Source organism: Rutidosis leptorrhynchoides, chromosome 7 (genome assembly GCF_046630445.1).
Source record: "Rutidosis leptorrhynchoides isolate AG116_Rl617_1_P2 chromosome 7, CSIRO_AGI_Rlap_v1, whole genome shotgun sequence".
Classification (NCBI taxonomy): domain Eukaryota; kingdom Viridiplantae; phylum Streptophyta; class Magnoliopsida; order Asterales; family Asteraceae; genus Rutidosis; species Rutidosis leptorrhynchoides.
The window spans coordinates 60,014,223-60,034,639 of NC_092339.1; positions in this window are offsets into that span (position 1 = coordinate 60,014,223).

Here is a 20,417-nt window from a genome sequence, read left to right on the forward strand (position 1 = left end):
AGATTTCCAAGATTTTCTTTTAAATCCCTTGAATTCCGGAATTCAACCGAGACAACGTCAAAAGTTAAGATGAACCTTATTTTTGTAAATTCAAATGTGACCACGTCAAAAGCTAAGGCGAATCTTTATTTTCTCATTTCACTCTTTTGTGATAGCTTCATTTGTACGCTGCAAATAATCAAATCGTTTTATCTATATTAATCAATAATGATAAAACTCTATTTATCAACTCATATTCGTCATGACAACATTTTTATTGTTGGCCATGACGACCTCACTCAAATTTCGGGACGAAATTTCTTTAACGGGTAGGTACTGTGACGACCCGGAAATTTCCGACCAAATTTAAACTTAATCTTTATATGTTTCCGACACGATAAGCAAAGTCTGTAACATTGAAATCTCCAAAAACTTTGAACTATGTTCATGTATTCATTTACCCTTCGACTGCTCTCGATGATTCATGAACAATTAATTGTAAATAGATATGTGTGTATGTATATATAAATAACAATTCGAAATATAATTTGAAGTATTATATGTTGTTGTTATTAAAAATTAATAAAATAAAAATAGGATATTATAATAATTATTATTTAAAATATATCTCTATATATAAATAAAGTATATTAAATATAAATATTATGTAATTTTAAAATAAACGGTGATACGAAAATGGGTTCTATAAATTTTAGGCTTATTAAAAATGTATTTAGGAACTATTTGTTAAGTTTTAACACTTTTTATATTTTACCCAGAATTGAGAGGGACAGTTGATGTAATTTTTATTTAATAAATTAATGATCAAATTTTATACCATAATGACAAAAATAAATAAAGATACTTAATTTAAAAATTTGGGAGTTTTCTGAAAACTTTTATCCACCATTGATTAACCACGGAGCACGATATAGCACTCCGTGAAAATTGTCGATAGAAATAAATCCAATTACTCGGCTGCTACACTATTCTTTTAGTTGATTTACTTATTCCGTGTCATTGTCTTGTTTTCATTCACTCACCACTTAAGCTATATATATTTACATATATGTATATAATATACTTACACTTGCACATGGGATTTAAATCACAGACAACTATCTTCACCTTTATATATATGTGAAAGATACTTGTAACAAAAACAATCAATAAACCAAATTACTTATTTCCTGGTCACTGTTCTTTTCCTTTTCTTGATTTTTCCTGATTACTAGTAGATCATATATATATATATATATATATATATATATATATATATATATATATATATATATATATATATATATATATATATATATATATATATATATATATATATATTCAGACCAATTAACATACATACATACATACATATCAATATTATATATATAATTATAGGAACAGACATCTACTCATAATTCTATCTCTTGTCTTTTGAGTTACCAAACAAAGAAGTGTCACGAGATATTTTTATATTCTATTGATACTTTATTAATTTTATCAATCAACCACAGTAATCTTTTCTTATATACCATACCATTGAATAACTTAAACACACTTACACTACCTCAAAATCATCGACCACCATTACCATCTTTTAACTTATCAACCCAAGAACTAAAAACCATTCCTACTAGTTATTTCGATTCCTACTTTGATCATCAACGATCAACCCTTATAACCACCTTTAGGGTTATTTGAGTTAAATCAAACCATCACCAAAACTTCACTTTCGACCTCCAACTAAGTATCGAAAGCTGCAACTGCAACCTGCTCGATATGTTGCTACTATGCTGTCCGAAGACCACTATGGTTTTCTGTTCGTTGTTGATGACGAAGCAAGATCAAATAAACATCATCGAACCACCATCCTTGTTCTTCTATTCGACCAAATCCCTCTGAAACCATCATCCACTTGTTCTTCTTTCAATCACCATTCACCACCTTCATTATTTTTTTTTCTTTTCCTCACCAACACCAACATCTGCAACCCGCCATCATCATAGTAATCGAGCAAACTACTACCCCGTTTGTTTCTGCTTCTTTTCTACGGACATTATGAACAACTGCCATTAACCACTTTATCGAAAGACCTACAACACCCATTTAGTATTGTTGTTTCACTGATGCTACGCTTAAACTTTCATGTTTCCTATTTCTTCGTGACACCACTAAACCCAAATACCACCATCACCAATCGATAAACCCATCGCATTCTTCTTCCTTCACTTCCCTCACATCACGGATCATCTAGAGTCACCACCACGAACCACCAACAAATAATTCTGCTATTGTCTTCCCTTCAATTTTACAGTTATTATTTGACAAGATACCTCAAACTACAACCCACCGTTCACCTTCAAACACTATGAAACGATTCTGCTGCAATACATTTTTTTCTTTCTTTTCTTCTAAACCGCTATTGCTGAAGTACTTTTATTTTTGTTTCATGGTTAAACGTGAATGATAATAATGGCTAGCAATACTATGATGATTCAGAGATGATGATTAAATGGTTTTCTTGATGGCCGACCAAAAACAAAAAGGGCAAATAAAGGGACGTGTTATTTTCTTTGTAATTAGGTAAAGTTTATGATGATGATGATGCGTTTGTAACAGCTAGATCAAACCCCACACAAAAGATTAACTTTACAGTTGTATTAACTTGTACGATACCTAAATGAAATTAGTAATTTAGTTGTTGGGCCGTAACGGAATTAGTCATAATTGTTGGGCCTTAAACTAGTTTAATTCATTGGGCTGAGAATTTGTTCTAGTTATCGAGCCTAGTTTGCTGGTTGCTCGCATACTACTGCGTCCTACCTTTCCAGATCTAATTCCACTTCTACTACAACATGATGATGATGTAATGAAAACTATGATGGTGTATGATAGATTATATTAGATGAAATTGATTAGATGATATGGTTATAATAATAAGCATGGTGATTTACATAGTAAAACGAGTATAATGATAAGATTGATGATGGTATGTTGATGTTAATAACGACGATGAGAGAAATCGTGATGTTATATGACGGTCTCAAGATGTTGATGATGCGGTAGTGATGATAAGTCGATGTGGTTAGATGATAAGTAATGTGATTAGATGATAAGATGGTAATGATATAAAAGAAAGGATGATGATGAAGATGTTGAACCACCGAGGCATCAGCCTGAGTGGTATCAGCTGATAATGCTAAAAACGAACATATATTTCATAGCATTATTCCTCAAGAAAGACAAGCTTTTAGTTGCAATTGTTCTATTTACAAGAGATATTCGTTTAAATAATAAAAGGTGAAGACAAAAGACAGATTCGACGAATTGAAGACGCAAACGACCAAAAAGCTCAAAAGAACAAAAGATAATCAAAAAGGTTCCAATTATTGATAAGAAACGTCTCGAAATTACAAGAGTACAAGATTCAAAACGCAAAGTACAAAATATAAAATTGTACGCGAGGACGTTCGAAAATTCGGAACCGGGACCAGAGTCAACTCTTAACGCTCGACGCAACCGACTAAAAATTACAAGTTAACTATGTATATAAATATAATATAATATATAATTAATTATATTAATTATATATATATTATATATATATTATTAAAACCGTCGGCAGCAAGAAACTCCAAGGGTGTGAGCTGTAAATACATCCTCCGCGACTCGCGGAGTTTGAAGGGGTTTTTGCCGCGAGTCGCGGAGCCCCAATTTTCAACTCTGGCTATAAAGCCAACCGAATTCTGATCAAATTTCATATCTTTTTTCTTCCTCTTCATACGTAAAACTTATATATATATATATATATATATATAATTTATATTTTAATTTTAATTTTAATTCTAATAATAAGGGTATGTTAGCGAATGTTGTAAGGGTGTAAGTCGAAATTCTGTCCGTGTAACGCTACGCTATTTTTAATCATTGTAAGTTATGTTCAACCTTTTTATATTAATGTCTCGTAGCTAAGTTATTATTATGCTTATTTAAAACGAAGTAATCATGATGTTGGGCTAATTACTAAAATTGGGTAATTGGGCTTTGTACCATAATTGGGGTTTGGACAAAAGAACGACACTTGTGGAAATTAGACTATGGGCTATTAATGGGCTTTATATTTGTTTAACTAAATGAAAGTTTGTTAATGTTAATATAAAGATTTACAATTGGGCGTCCCTATAAATTACCATATACACTCGATCGGACACGATGGGCGGGGTATTTATATGTACGAATAATCGTTCATTTAACCGGACACGGGAATGGATTAATAGCCACTAGAATAATTAAAACAGGGGTGAAATTACATTCAAGGGTAATTGGTGTAATTGTTAACAAAGTAGTAAAACCTTGGTTTACACGCAGTCGATAACCTGGTGTATTCATTAAACAAAGTATTAAAACCTTGTTACAATTCGAATCCCCAATTAGTTGGAATATTTAACTTCGGGTATAATAATAATTTGACGAGGACACTCGCACTTTATATTTATGACTGATGGACTGTTATGGACAAAAACCAGATGGACATATTGAATAATCCAGGACAAAGGACAATTAACCCATGGGCATAAAACTAAAATCAACACTTCAAACATCATGATTACGGAAGTTTAAATAAGCATAATTCTTTTATTTCATATTTAATTTCCTTTATTTTATATTTAATTGCACTTCTAATTATCGCACTTTTATTTATTGTTGTTTAATCGCATTTTTAATTATCGTACTTTTTAATTATCGCAAGTTTATCGCACTTTTATTATTCGCAATTTCATTATTGTTATTTACTTTAAGCTTTAATTTAAGTCTTGTATTTATATTTTACATTAGGTTTTAACTGCGACTAAAGTCTTAAAATCGACAAACCGGTCATTAAACGGTAAAAACCCCCCTTTATAATAATAATATTACTTATATATATATTTGTATTTTTATAAAAGTAAACTAATATAGCGTTGAGCTTTGTTTAAAGATTTCCCTGTGGAACGAACCGGACTTACTAAAAACTACACTACTGTACGATTAGGTACACTGCCTATAAGTGTTGTAGCAAGGTTTAAGTATATCCATTCTATAAATAAATAAATAAATATCTTGTGTAAAATTGTATCGTATTAAATAGTATTTTCTGCTAAAATTTAATAACTATTTTATATACACCTCGCTTCACATCAAGTATTTTTGGCGCCGCTGCCGGGGAACTATCTTAAAAGCCGGAAGCGCAACGCTAATATAAAAAAAAAAAAAAGATTTTTAGTTTACTTTTATTAAAATTCGCTTTTGTAAAAATACGTTTTAATTATTCGAAAAATATAAAAAGAAAAACAAAAATATATGTATTTTTAAGATTTTGTTAAATATTTAAGTTTTATAAGTTTCTGTATTTTTATTTTAGTTTATAAAAATATAACTTTTGTTTTAATATCTTTTATTTAATTAAAAAAAAAAAACAGAAAACAGAAAATAAAAAAAAAAAAATATATAAAAACGCGTAAAAATTTCAACCCTGTCAGCTGAAATTCTAAACCCCGCGACTCGCGGGGTTTTCCTCATTAATCACCGCAACTCGCGGAGATCATCTGACACGCGCACAGAAGCCCTAATTCTGCATTAATTACGGTTATTATTAATTAATTATTATTAAAACCTAATTATTATTATTATTATTATTAGTTTTAGTTTTATTTTTACTTTTTGTTTAATTTATGTATTTTGTTTAATTAGTTTTATTAAAATTGTAAAATTAATAGTTTAATAAAATAAATAATATAAAAATAATATTTTTATAAAAATTGTACTTTTTACAACTTTTTGTATATTTTTATATTTTGTACCTTTTTAATCGTTGTAGCGTAATATTTGTATTTTTTTTTTTTTTTTTTTTAGCTCATTTTTAATTTTAAACTTAGTTTTTGCTATAGTTATTTTTACTCCTAGATTTTTAGGCTTTGCCGTAGAATTCCTTAAGTGCTTTTTCTTTAGACTAAGATTTAGGTGCTTTAGAATTTTGCGACGCCTTCTTAAGTTTTAGTTTCTTTTTAAGTTATTTCCATTTGGGATTTAATTTTTCCTGTAAGCTTTAATATTTTTAGACCTTTTACTATGTATCAATTATCATTCCAATTAGTAATATCAATTTGCGATTATAATTTTAAGTTAGTTGTAGTAATAAGGTTAAATTAGTTAAGTATTTTTAAGTTTTTATAAGTTTCTTTTATTTTTCCGTCACCTTTTATTTTTCAACCATTTTTCTTTTTCGACCTTTTGCGACGAACTCTTTTTCTCTCTTATTTCTCGCTATTCTAGTTTTTAGGACTTAGAATTTTTTCTACTTCTTATCTAAATTTCTTAAAATTACGAAAATTTATTTTGAGTGGTTAAATTGATAGACATCAAAATTTTCTGGTTCGTAGTAATAGTTGGATTTGTACGTGGACCGGGTTATTGGAGCCAAACAGTCCTCAATTATATTGAGACCAAACGAATCCTGCCCCTCTGCTGCATCTTTTGGCTATTCGAAACGTGGGCAAAATCAGAAAAGTCTATCGATTGGATAACTTATTATAATTTTTCTTTCCTTTTAAAAACTAATAGGATATTCAGTGAATGCACCGAGCAAGACGTTCACCACCTTTTGTACGTTCACCACCTGTAACTCGATCAAGACATCGTTTAACAAATATAACGGCCGTTGATTTTTCTTTAGAATCGTCATCCAGTCGACCAAGTACTTCAGTTCAAATTACCGATAATCCATTTTTTGAACCCGACCTCACAATTGAGAATCCGGAAAATATTCAGGAACGGTTCGTAGATCCTGAACCATTAAACTTTCCTCCGGAACCACCAATCATTCAAACAGAGATTGTGGAGGAACGAACCATTAAATCTGAAGCATCTAGTGATACCGATTCAACAAATTCAATTATGGAGAATCTGGAACCTTTAAGTATGGAAGACCGAATGAGAGCTAAACGCACTGGCCAAGGTCACGCAATTACTCATCCAGACATTAATGCGCCAGATTATGAAATCAAAGGACAAATTCTACACATGGTGACTAATCAATGCCAATTTAGTGGTGCGCCGAAGGAAGATCCAAATGAACATCTACGTACCTTTAATAGGATCTGCACACTATTTAAAATCCGAGAAGTGGAGGATGAACAGATATATCTCATGTTATTTCCCTGGACTTTAAAGGGAGAAGCCAAAGATTGGTTGGAATCGTTACCTGAAGGGGCGATTGATACATGGGATGTTTTAATTGACAAATTTCTTAAGCAATTCTTTCCTGCATCTAAAGCCGTAAGACTTCAAGCAGAAATTGTTACGTTCACACAGAAACCAAATGAAACTCTATATGAGGCGTGGACAAGATATGGAAAGTTGTTAAGAGGATGTCCGCAACATGGTTTAGACACCTGTCAAATAGTACAAATATTCTACCAAGGATGCGACATCACTACAAGAAAAGACATAGATATAGCAGCTGGTGGTTCTATTATGAAGAAAACCGAAACTGATGCTTACAAAATTATTGATAACACTGCTTCCCACTCACATGAGTGGCACCAAGAAAAAGATATCATTAGATCATCTAAAGCAGCTAGAGCCGATTCTAGCCATGACTTAGATTCCATTTCCGCAAAGATAGATGCTGTGGAGAGACGAATGGAAAAGATGACTAAAGATATTCACTCAATACGAATTAGTTGTGAGCAGTGTGGAGGACCACATTTGACAAAAGATTGTCTCAGTATTGAATTAACAATGGAACAAAGAGAGAATATTTCATACATAAACCAAAGGCCTGGAAATAATTATCAGAATAATTATCAACCGCCAAGACCGATTTACAATCAAAACCAGAATTATAACCGAAATATTCCATACAACAACCAACAAGGTCTTAGCAATCAACAAGTATCCAATAATACTTACAATCAGCAAAGACCAAATTTTCAAAACAAACCACCACAACAAACCGATGATAAAAAGCCGAATTTAGAAGATATGATGACGAAGCTAGTTGAAACTCAAACGCAGTTTTTCACATCTCAAAAACAAACCAATGAACAAAATGCTCAAGCATTTAGAAATCAACAAGCTTCTATTCAAAATCTGGAACAAGAAGTAAGTAACCTAGCAAGGTTAATAGGTGAAAGAAAACCGGGAAGTTTACCTAGTGATACAAATGCTAACCCCAGGAATGAAACAGCTAAAGCTATTACCACAAGAAGTGGTACAACACTTAAATCACCTGAAATACCTGTAACTTCTGATGAAACTATTCCTACTCCACAAGAACCACAACCTGATCAAGATAAGGAAAAAGAACCGGTAGTTGAAAAGGTTAATGAAGATAACACAGTTAAGGATAAACCTTATGTTAAACCATACCAACCACCACTTCCTTATCCGAGTAAAATGAAGAAAGAAAAACTTGAAGCCGAGCAATCCAAATTCTTGGATATGTTTAAACAGATAAATGTAAATCTTCCTTTCATTGATGTAATTTCAGGAATGCCTAGATATGCTAAATTCTTGAAAGATCTAATCACGAATAGAAGGAAAATGGAAGAACTCTCGGCTGTTACTATGAATGCTAATTGTTCAGCAGTGCTGTTGAATAAGATACCAGAAAAACTATCTGATCCAGGAAGTTTCACAATTCCATATTTTCTGGGTAGTCTTAGTTCAATAGAAGCATTGGCAGACTTAGGTGCTAGTATAAATCTAATGCCGTATTCACTATACGCTAAACTAGACCTTGGAGAATTGAAACCAACCAGAATAAGCATACAACTAGCCGATAGATCAATAAAATATCCTAGAGGGATAATGGAGAACATGCTAGTTAAAGTTGGTACTTTAGTATTTCCAGTAGACTTTGTTGTTCTGGACATGGAAGAAGATTCTCAAGTTCCTCTCATATTAGGAAGACCATTCTTAAACACGGCTAAAGCAATGATAGACGTGTTCGGTAAGAAACTGACCCTAAGTATAGAGGATGAGAGTGTTACCTTTTCAGTTGATAGAGCAATGCAACAACCACAATCTGCAGATGATACATGTTATTATATTCAAACTATAGATGCACATGCAGAATTATTAGAAGAATTTCCAGAATTACAAGGAACAGGAGAATGTTCTTTAGGAGAAGGTAATGAACCAATTGATGAAGCTGAAATGTTAGCTACACTCATAGCTAATGGATATGAACCAACAACAGAAGAAATTCAAATGCTAAAAGAAGAAGACAGATATCGATATAAATCATCAATAGAAGAACCTCCGAAATTAGAGTTAAAGCCACTTCCAAACCATTTGGAATACGCTTATTTACATGGTGAATCTGAATTACCTGTAATAATATCGTCTTCTCTTACTGAAAATGAGAAATCACAACTCATTTCTGTGTTGAAAGCTCATAAACCAGCCATTGCATGGAAGATTCATGATATTAAAGGAATAAGTCCTTCGTATTGCACACATAAAATCCTTATGGAAGAAGGTCATAAAACGTATGTGCAACGCCAACGAAGACTAAATCCTAATATGCAAGATGTAGTTAAGAAAGAGATTATTAAACTGCTAGATGCAGGTTTGATATATCCAATTTCTGATAGTCCATGGGTAAGCCCAGTTCAATGCGTGCCTAAGAAGGGTGGCATGACTGTCATCACAAATGAGAAAAATGAGCTTATTCCTACTAGGACTGTAACAGGATGGCGTGTATGTATTGATTATAGAAAATTAAATGACGCCACCAGAAAAGATCACTTTCCCTTACCTTTCATAGATCAAATGTTGGAAAGATTAGCCGGAAATAGTTACAATTGTTTTCTAGATGGATTTTCCGGATATTTTCAAATTCCAATAGCACCCGAAGATCAAGAGAAAACCACATTCACGTGCCCTTATGGTACTTTTGCTTACAAACGCATGCCATTTGGACTTTGTAACGCCCCTGCAACCTTTCAAAGGTGTATGATGGCGATTTTTCACGACATGATAGAAGAATGCATGGAAGTATTCATGGATGACTTTTCAGTCTTCGGTGATACATTTAAATCATGTCTAGTTAATCTGGAACGAATGCTAATTAGATGCGAAAAATCAAATCTAGTACTTAATTGGGAGAAATGCCATTTCATGGTTAAAGAAGGCATCGTTCTTGGACATAAAATTTCAAAAGAAGGAATCGAAGTGGATAGAGCTAAAGTAGATGTAATTGCTAAACTTCCACATCCCACTAATGTTAGAGGAGTTAGGAGTTTTCTAGGGCATGCCGGTTTTTACCGACGTTTCATAAAAGATTTTTCTAAAATTGCCACTCCTATGAATAAACTCCTAGAAAAGGATGCGCCATTCATCTTTTCAGATGAGTGTATCAAATCTTTTAATATTCTTAAAGAAAAACTCACTAATGCACCAATCATGATAACACCAAATTGGAATCTACCATTTGAACTAATGTGCGATGCAAGTGATTTTGCAATGGGAGCCGTTTTAGGACAAAGGATTGAAAAACGATTTCAACCTATATACTATGCTAGTAAGACGTTACAAGGAGCACAAACGAACTATACAACTACTGAAAAAGAACTCCTTGCTATTGTCTTTGCTTTTGACAAATTTCGATCATATCTCGTTCTAGCAAAAACGGTGGTCTATACCGACCATTCTGCTCTTAGATACCTATTTTCAAAACAAGATGCTAAACCAAGATTAATCCGTTGGATCTTACTCTTACAAGAGTTTGATATTGAAATCAGAGATAAAAGAGGAGCAGAAAATCTAGCCGCTGATCATCTTTCTCGTCTTGAAAATCCCGAATTAGAAGTTCTAAATGAATCAGCCATACAAGACAACTTTCCTGATGAATATCTATTGAAGATAGATTATAAAGAAATTCCATGGTTTGCAGACTATGCAAACTACTTAGTTTGTGGATTCCTTGAAAAAGGATTATCGTACCAAAGACGAAAGAAATTCTTCAGTGATATAAAACACTATTTCTGGGAAGATCCACATTTGTTTAAAAGTTGTCCCGATGGAATAATACGCCGATGTGTATTTGGAGATGAAGCTAGTAAAATATTAAACCATTGTCACACAGGACCAACAGGAGGGCATTATGGGCCTCAACTAACAGCAAGAAAAGTTTATGAAGCTGGATTCTATTGGCCTACAATTTACAAAGACGCACACCTTCTTTGCAAATCCTGTGATGCATGTCAAAGGGCCGGAAAAATAAGTCAACGTGATGAAATGCCACAAAATGTCATCCAAGTATGTGAAGTATTTGACATTTGGGGTATTGACTTTATGGGTCCATTTCCAAAATCTCATAATAATCTATATATACTCGTAGCCATTGATTATGTATCTAAATGGGCGGAAGCACAAGCTCTCCCAACTAACGATGCACGAGTTGTAGTCAACTTTTTAAAACGTCTTTTTGCAAGGTTTGGAACACCGAAAGCTTTAATAAGTGATCGGGGTACTCATTTCTGTAATAATCAACTTGAGAAAGTTCTTAAAAGATATGGAGTAACTCATAAAATCTCCACCGCATATCATCCACAAACAAGTGGACAAGTTGAAAATACCAACCGAGCTTTAAAACGTATTCTAGAGAAAACCGTAGGATCAAATCCGAAGGAATGGTCCATTAAATTGGAAGATGCACTCTGGGCTTTTAGAACAGCCTACAAAACTCCAATTGGAACCACACCTTTTAGACTTGTTTATGGAAAAGCATGTCATCTTCCAGTAGAAATTGAACACAAAGCATTTTGGGCTTTGAAGACATGTAATCTTGATTTACATGAAGCCGGACATCTACGATTAAGTCAACTAAACGAATTAGAAGAATTAAGACATGAAGCATACGAAAATTCGTTAATCTATAAAGAAAGAACGAAGAAATGGCATGATAAAAGAATCAGAAGTTCAAAGGAATTTAAAGAAGGAGACAGAGTTCTTCTTTTCAATTCACGATTCAAGCTATTTCCTGGAAAATTGAAATCAAGATGGTCTGGACCATTCATAGTCAAAAGAGTTTTCCCATACGGAACGATAGAATTGATAAATTCAAATGGGATTGAATTTAAAGTTAATGGTCACAGAGTTAAACATTACATACATGGTCCGATGGAAGTCGACAACGAAGTTAATCACAATTTCGATACCACAGCTAACTAAGTGTGGGGAGAATCAAGTCTTTAAAGGATAATATGTATTTCTGTTAGAGTTAGATTGTCTGTTTTCGTGTAGTTCTCGAAAATGGAACACGTATGGTCTTTCCCTAGCAGACCCTAAAGAACTAGTCTTCTCCCCCCATTCTGAATTTTTATTTTTTTAGGTTTTTACGATATGAAGACTGCCTGTGAACTAAACCATGGTCTAATGCTACACTCTTTGATCACTAAACGAAATAATGACATACTACCGAGCGAATTAGTATCAGTAATCAGAGAAAGAATGGACGGAGTTAGAAAAGGATCCAGATGCGAAGATAATAAGTTACAATTTGGTAAAGGAAAATCAAAATCCGCAGCGAAAAGAAGAGCACGACACCTAGAACGATGTCACAAATGCGGAAAATGGTCACATGGAGGTAAATGTTCAAATAATCAAACCTATTCAAATACCGAATTTGTTACTTTATGCAGAGACGGACCGTTCATATGTTTAGAAGAAAAGACACTGAATGCTCGAGGTTACGCCTTTGGAGCCATGGAAAACCAATTAAACCGACTATCTTATGAATGGAATAGATCATATAACTAAGAAATCTATTTCACAGGTATGTCTGTACAGTTTTTATTTTTATTTTTATTTTTAACCTTTTGATAATAAACGCTAATTTGTTCGCTAAAAAGTATTAAATTGGTATTGAATAAAATTAGGTTTGGCGACCGAAATTATTGATATCATTCAAAAATTTATTACATCACTGCGAAATTTAACGTTTATTCTTAAGGTATAAATATCTTTAAACAATCAACCCAAAATATTTCAAAAATTCGTCATGAGTTAAATTAGGTCTTGGAACCGAAATTACTTTACCGAAAAGAGGGGCGCATATTTTTGATAATATTTGATTGATTAAAGTGGAATAAAAAGACAAAAAGATTTTTAATTTTATTTTTAAAATTAATATTTAAATCTTAAATTAATATTGTAAACTTTGTAAAAACAATATATTTAAAATTGTAAATATTTGAAAAAATAATATAAATTTGATATGAATTTATAAATTTTTAAATTAAGTTTGGTGTGAACTTTTAATTTTTAAAATATGAATTTTTAATTTTATGCATTTCAAATTTTAAGTTTGGTGTGAATTTTTAATTTTTAATTTTGAATTTTATATTTAAGTTGTGTGAATTTAAAAACAAAAATTTACTTTATCTCATTAAGTTAAAAATATGATTTTTAAAATTCGTCGTAAGTTGAAGACTAGGTCTTTGAACCGAAATTGCTTTACCCGAAGGAGGGACGAGAACTTTTATTATCATTATTTTTAATCTTATTGATTTAAAGTATGCCAAAAACATTGAAAAAACCCAAAAATCTTAGCTTTTAAAACAATCGCTACAAAAAGACAAATTTTAAAATTTTGTCGAGGGACGGACTAGGACATCGATCCGAAACGACCTCGTCCTAAATAACAAGGAAAACAAAATTTTAAAATTAATTTCTTAATTGTTTTATAAGTTAAAGATTATAAAAAAAAAAAAAAAAAAAAGAGCAAACTCCGCGACTCGCGGAGTTTGAAGTACAAAACCTCCGCGACTCGCGGAGGGACCAAAAATCAGAAAAAAAAATAATAAAACGAGCTGCACGATCAGTTCACTCTCCCACACTCAAAAACACTGCAAAATAACAGCGAAAACCCACGAAAAAACCCGAAAATCACCCCTAAAAATCCCAATTTTTAACCGTTAATCACCAAATTTTTTGCTAAAATCATGTTGAGAAGGATGCTATCTAAGAATTACTCAAGAAAAACGGTAAATTTCTACACCTAAACACCATTAATTCGAAATTAGGTGTTCTTGAGCTATTTTTTCCCCAATTTGATTTTGATGCTTTTTAGTGTAATTAAGCTTAAATTGTTTATGTATTATGCTTGTATAACCTAGATTGATGCTGTTTAACATGATTAGAAGCCTTAAACTTCAAATTTTGAATAATCTAGGGTTTGTGTTCTTGAGCAATTTGGGGCTTTTTGATATAAACAGGTTATGGCCGATTTTTGTCATGAATTATTGCTAAATTAAGTAGTGTAACATGTCTAGGTAGTTAAATGATCCAAACTTTGAGCCTAAACATGATTTTGAGAATTAAAGTGGACTTTTTCAAGTCCGAAATTCATGAACTTGATTTTTGAAAGATAATGCCATTTGAGACTTGTTTGATTGCTAGTAATGATTATTTTGACATGTTATTTGAGTTGAATGCTTATGAACTTGGCGAAAATTTTCGTATATGCTTATTTGAAAAAGTGTAGATTTGATAAAAATGTGAAAATAAGCTTAAGTTTGATATAAATTGATAATGTCATTGTAATTATTTTGATTGATGATTTTGCTGACACTAATGCATATTTGGATGCACAAAATTTGTGTTTGATGTGTTTTGCAGAATGAAAGGGGTGAATCTTCATCCCAAACCCGCAATGCTCCTGCCGAGAATTTGGAACAACAGGAGGTAGATAACTACTACAAGCAGGATGTACCTCATCCAGTCATGACCTTTTCCGATATGCATTTGGAAGAGTTGCACCCGAACCTGCGATTTGACAGACTTTGGATAGATTATCCAAAATATCAACGGGGTTTGCATACTCTTCACTCTAAGGTTGTTGAGGTACCGAGGGTCATAGAATGGGGACCCTTAGAAGCTGTAGAATTGGCCGGGCCAATTAGGGAATTACTAGTACAGAGGTATGATAATTCTTCTTTTAATGACTGGATATGTTTATTCACCATACGCAGACCTGTATATAAAGTATGGTGTGAAGAGTTGTTATGTAGTATAGAGTTGAATGATCGGGTAGCTAGTTTAACCGATCGTTCTTTTATTAGATTTTTGTTAGGCGGTTCGATGCGCCACATGTCTTTACTGGACATGGCTCAGGCTTTACGTATATATACGCCTGAGGAGTTAGCGTCTGCCGATTGTAGAGGATTGATACTAAACGGTAGAAAGATAGATGAAAATTTTGATACACACGGTGTGTGGAGTCAAATGACAAGCCATCACCGTTTCAAAGGGGGAAACTACTCTTATTTGGATATAGATAGAGCCGAATTAAGAGTGATACATAGGTTTTTAGCTAATTCGATTACACAAAGGGGTAAAAACAAAGAAAAGGTAAATGAACAAGATTTGTTTTACCATATGTGTATTCGAGACCCACAGAGCGCTGTAAGTATACCATATTGTGTGGATTATTATTTATCAGCTATGGTTCGGGGGATGCGACCACATAGCATAATAGGAGGTGGTATTTTTATTACTTTGATTGGTGAATATCTCGGTGTGGATATAAGTCGGGGGGGATTATTACTAGAAGAGCCGGAACCCCGCGATACTATAGGTTTAAATGTATACCATGGTGCGAAAGTTTTGAAGCGGCGAAATAACGCCGCAGTACGATACCATGGTAGACATCCACAGGTGGAGAGAAACCAGGAACAAGGTAATGTAGGAGGGGGGAATGAGATGCAAGAAATGCATAGGTTTATAGCTTCTCAGGAATACGAAAATGCTAGACAGAGAGCATTTGAAGATTGGCAAGTTCATCAGAACCAGATCATAGCGCATTGCCAACATATAGGTAGAAACTATATTCCTACACCGAAACCCGTCTTCCCTCCTTGGTCGATAGAGATGCAGCCACCATATCCTACGTATGACCCTGCCGAAGCATTCTATAGCACTTATGGTTATGCGTGGAACCCCTATTGGTACCAATATCATCCTTAGTTTACTTATTATTTTTTTTTATTTTGTAATTTGTAATTATTGATACATTTAATATTTTTGTTAATATTGTAATCATTTTTATAATTGTCTAACTTTTATTCTTAGATTTTAATAATTTTTGAATGTGGGGTAATAAACCAAACTTCAAAAATATGTATATATGTTTGCAGTTTATCTTATGTACACAACAGGGTAAAACAACGCATTTTCAAAGACTGGCATTAAGTTCAGCAAAAGCAACTAATTTTGACGACAAGATGCAAAATATATGTGAAATAACAACAAGACGGAATGAACAAATGATGTGCACCATTTATCATTCAGCAAACAAACGCCAATATATTTGGAAACTTTGGTAAAAATTTAATCATTTTCACACAAATCACCCTCAATAATTTAAATTGTTACTGATTTCTTGCAAATGAGGGCATTGCAAGATCTTAAGTGTGGGAAGGGGTTAAATTCTTTCGGATTTTAAAATTTTTTACTTTATACACTTGGTTACCATTAAAAATACTAGTAAAGCAGTAGTTGTATTAGAATCTAGTGCTCTCTGATAAAAAAGAACAGCCCTAGTCTTATATACTGACTACCCAATTCTAGTAAAATTTTTCAAAATTTTCAATTAAATGAATTCAAAATCATGTTTATACATATTTATGAACGATAAAACTAGGTTTTAACACCGAAATTATTGTTACCTCGGAAAGGACATAAATTGAGAAACAAACTAAAATGTTAAAATTCATTTAAAATGGAATAGAGGACGATAAAAAGGAAAATAAAAGCCAAGTGTGGGAAAATTTACCAAGTTATTTTAAACATATGTCACATATATCTGTAACCAATAACTGAAAATACTTTTGCTTTGAACTAAACTAAACTGTTTTACCCGATGAAAGAAAAGAAGAGATGGATCTACACGATGAATCAATTCCATCATTAAAAGGAAGTAAAGTCTTCCGAAAAAGACACGCGCTTCTTGATTTAGGTCATGAAGTTGTCGTCCAGACCAGCTGTAGGTTGACGAAAAATCTAGAAAAGTCATCTCTAAAATCGGCTGGAAATCCACGGACCTCAGCATCAAACAGGGTCGCCAAGTGGTCAGATTTATCCTAACCATGAGAAGGATTTATCTCGTACAATGGGGAGGCACCGTGCAAATTAGCTTGATAAGACTAATGAATCAGATCCCCAGAAAGGATAATCTCCTTAAAGATTAAAAATCAGCTTTTAAGCCTGATATTACTCAATCCTTGAGATTGACCTTAAAGATTGAGAATTACAAACTCATGGAATTCGATGATATCTAAACTCGAGCTTGAACGAGAAAATATTTTGATCAAAAATACAAACCGATTTGTTTTCTAAAAAACCATTTTCAATGCGTTCATTACCATTGAACGTAAAATCCTAAGAAATTCACCTTGAATTCATTAGGTCACCTGAACCAAATCGGGTGTCAACCGTAAGAACGGTGGTTGCATAGTGGTCAAAGACAGGACCTTGTGCCATACCGAAAAATTATAAGGGTGAGCTTTACTATTGCTCCTACCAAGGATAGTAATTGCGTCCGACACGTTATAGACCATAATCAAAAGCATGTCACGGGACATTGCCTTAAACAGTTGCTTGTTCAACGCTTTCCTTTCAACCGGACGGTAGTTTACCGAAAGGTAATATACGGGACAAGTAAACTGGACGTGTTGCTTTCCAAATACAAGGTTAGCAAGTGGGTGACACAAAACCGCAAGTTTTGAGCTAAAATTTTCAAATTTGAAACCCACCAAACCCACAAAAATATTTTGCAAACACCGGTAAAGGGTTATTCCGGAAAACTTATCTAGGGTAAAAACTAGATTTCAAAAGATCAAATGTTTTCATAAAGATCCAATTTCCTTAATGGATCTAAATTTTTATAGTCATGTGGGACTGTAAACCATATCGTTACTACCATTGTTTATACCGCCGTATAGAAATCACTGATGTACAAAGTGTGAAGAATAAAGAAGTGATTCTAGTATTTCAAGACAATATTGCTTGAGGACAAGCAACGCTCAATTGTGGGAATATTTGATAATGCTAAAAACGAACATATATTTCATAGCATTATTCCTCAAGAAAGACAAGCTTTTAGTTGCAATTGTTCTATTTACAAGAGATATTCGTTTAAATAATAAAAGGTGAAGACAAAAGACAGATTCGACGAATTGAAGACGCAAACGACCAAAAAGCTCAAAAGAACAAAAGATAATCAAAAAGGTTCCAATTATTGATAAGAAACGTCTCGAAATTACAAGAGTACAAGATTCAAAACGCAAAGTACAAAATATAAAATTATACGCGAGGACGTTCGAAAATTCGGAACCGGGACCAGAGTCAACTCTTAACGCTCGACGCAACCGACTAAAAATTACAAGTTAACTATGTATATAAATATAATATAATATATAATTAATTATATTAATTATATATATATTATATATATATTATTAAAACCGTCGGCAGCAAGAAACTCCAAGGGTGTGAGCTGTAAATACATCCTCCGCGACTCGCGGAGTTTGAAGGGGTTTTTGCCGCGAGTCGCGGAGCCCCAATTTTCAACTCTGGCTATAAAGCCAACCGAATTCTGATCAAATTTCATATCTTTTTTCTTCCTCTTCATACGTAAAACTTATATATATATATATAATTTATATTTTAATTTTAATTTTAATTCTAATAATAAGGGTATGTTAGCGAATGTTGTAAGGGTGTAAGTCGAAATTCTGTCCGTGTAACGCTACGCTATTTTTAATCATTGTAAGTTATGTTCAACCTTTTTATATTAATGTCTCGTAGCTAAGTTATTATTATGCTTATTTAAAACGAAGTAATCATGATGTTGGGCTAATTACTAAAATTGGGTAATTGGGCTTTGTACCATAATTGGGGTTTGGACAAAAGAACGACACTTGTGGAAATTAGACTATGGGCTATTAATGGGCTTTATATTTGTTTAACTAAATGAAAGTTTGTTAATGTTAATATAAAGATTTACAATTGGGCGTCCCTATAAATTACCATATACACTCGATCGGACACGATGGGCGGGGTATTTATATGTACGAATAATCGTTCATTTAACCGGACACGGGAATGGATTAATAGCCACTAGAATAATTAAAACAGGGGTGAAATTACATTCAAGGGTAATTGGTGTAATTGTTAACAAAGTAGTAAAACCTTGGTTTACACGCAGTCGATAACCTGGTGTATTCATTAAACAAAGTATTAAAACCTTGTTACAATTCGAATCCCCAATTAGTTGGAATATTTAACTTCGGGTATAATAATAATTTGACGAGGACACTCGCACTTTATATTTATGACTGATGGACTGTTATGGACAAAAACCAGATGGACATATTGAATAATCCAGGACAAAGGACAATTAACCCATGGGCATAAAACTAAAATCAACACGTCAAACATCATGATTACGGAAGTTTAAATAAGCATAATTCTTTTATTTCATATTTAATTTCCTTTATTTTATATTTAATTGCACTTCTAATTATCGCACTTTTATTTATTGTTGTTTAATCGCATTTTTAATTATCGTACTTTTTAATTATCGCAAGTTTATCGCACTTTTATTATTCGCAATTTCATTATTGTTATTTACTTTAAGCTTTAATTTAAGTCTTGTATTTATATTTTACATTAGGTTTTAACTGCGACTAAAGTCTTAAAATCGACAAACCGGTCATTAAACGGTAAAACCCCCCCTTTATAATAATAATATTACTTATATATATATTTGTATTTTTATAAAAGTAAACTAATATAGCGTTGAGCTTTGTTTAAAGATTTCCCTGTGGAACGAACCGGACTTACTAAAAACTACACTACTGTACGATTAGGTACACTGCCTATAAGTGTTGTAGCAAGGTTTAAGTATATCCATTCTATAAATAAATAAATATCTTGTGTAAAATTGTATCGTATTAAATAGTATTTTCTGCTAAAATTTAATAACTATTTTATATACACCTCGCTTCACATCATCAGCCCCTTTGGGCGGGCCCGTGTTCACCTCTCATTGAAGTGGCGCATGTTCGATTCCAGGGGGAGTTTTCCCAGCAGGCGATCCAGGACACGGGTATGTGATTCCCTGTGCATGCAGGGGCGGTGCATGTGTTCAAAGCAGTCCTGGGTTTCTACCTATCGTGTGAGTGTGTTTAACCAACTAACCAAGCCGGTAAAAAAAAATTGATGAAGATGTTGAAACGGTTTTCGTACATATAAATAATTAGGAACACGAATCTTACCAGAAAGTAACAAGCGGAGGAGTGGTTTGAGAGTGTATCAGAACCTGGGCAATGACGTTTTATTTTTTTGGAAAGCTTGATTCTTAAGGTAGTAATATTAGTATTATTATT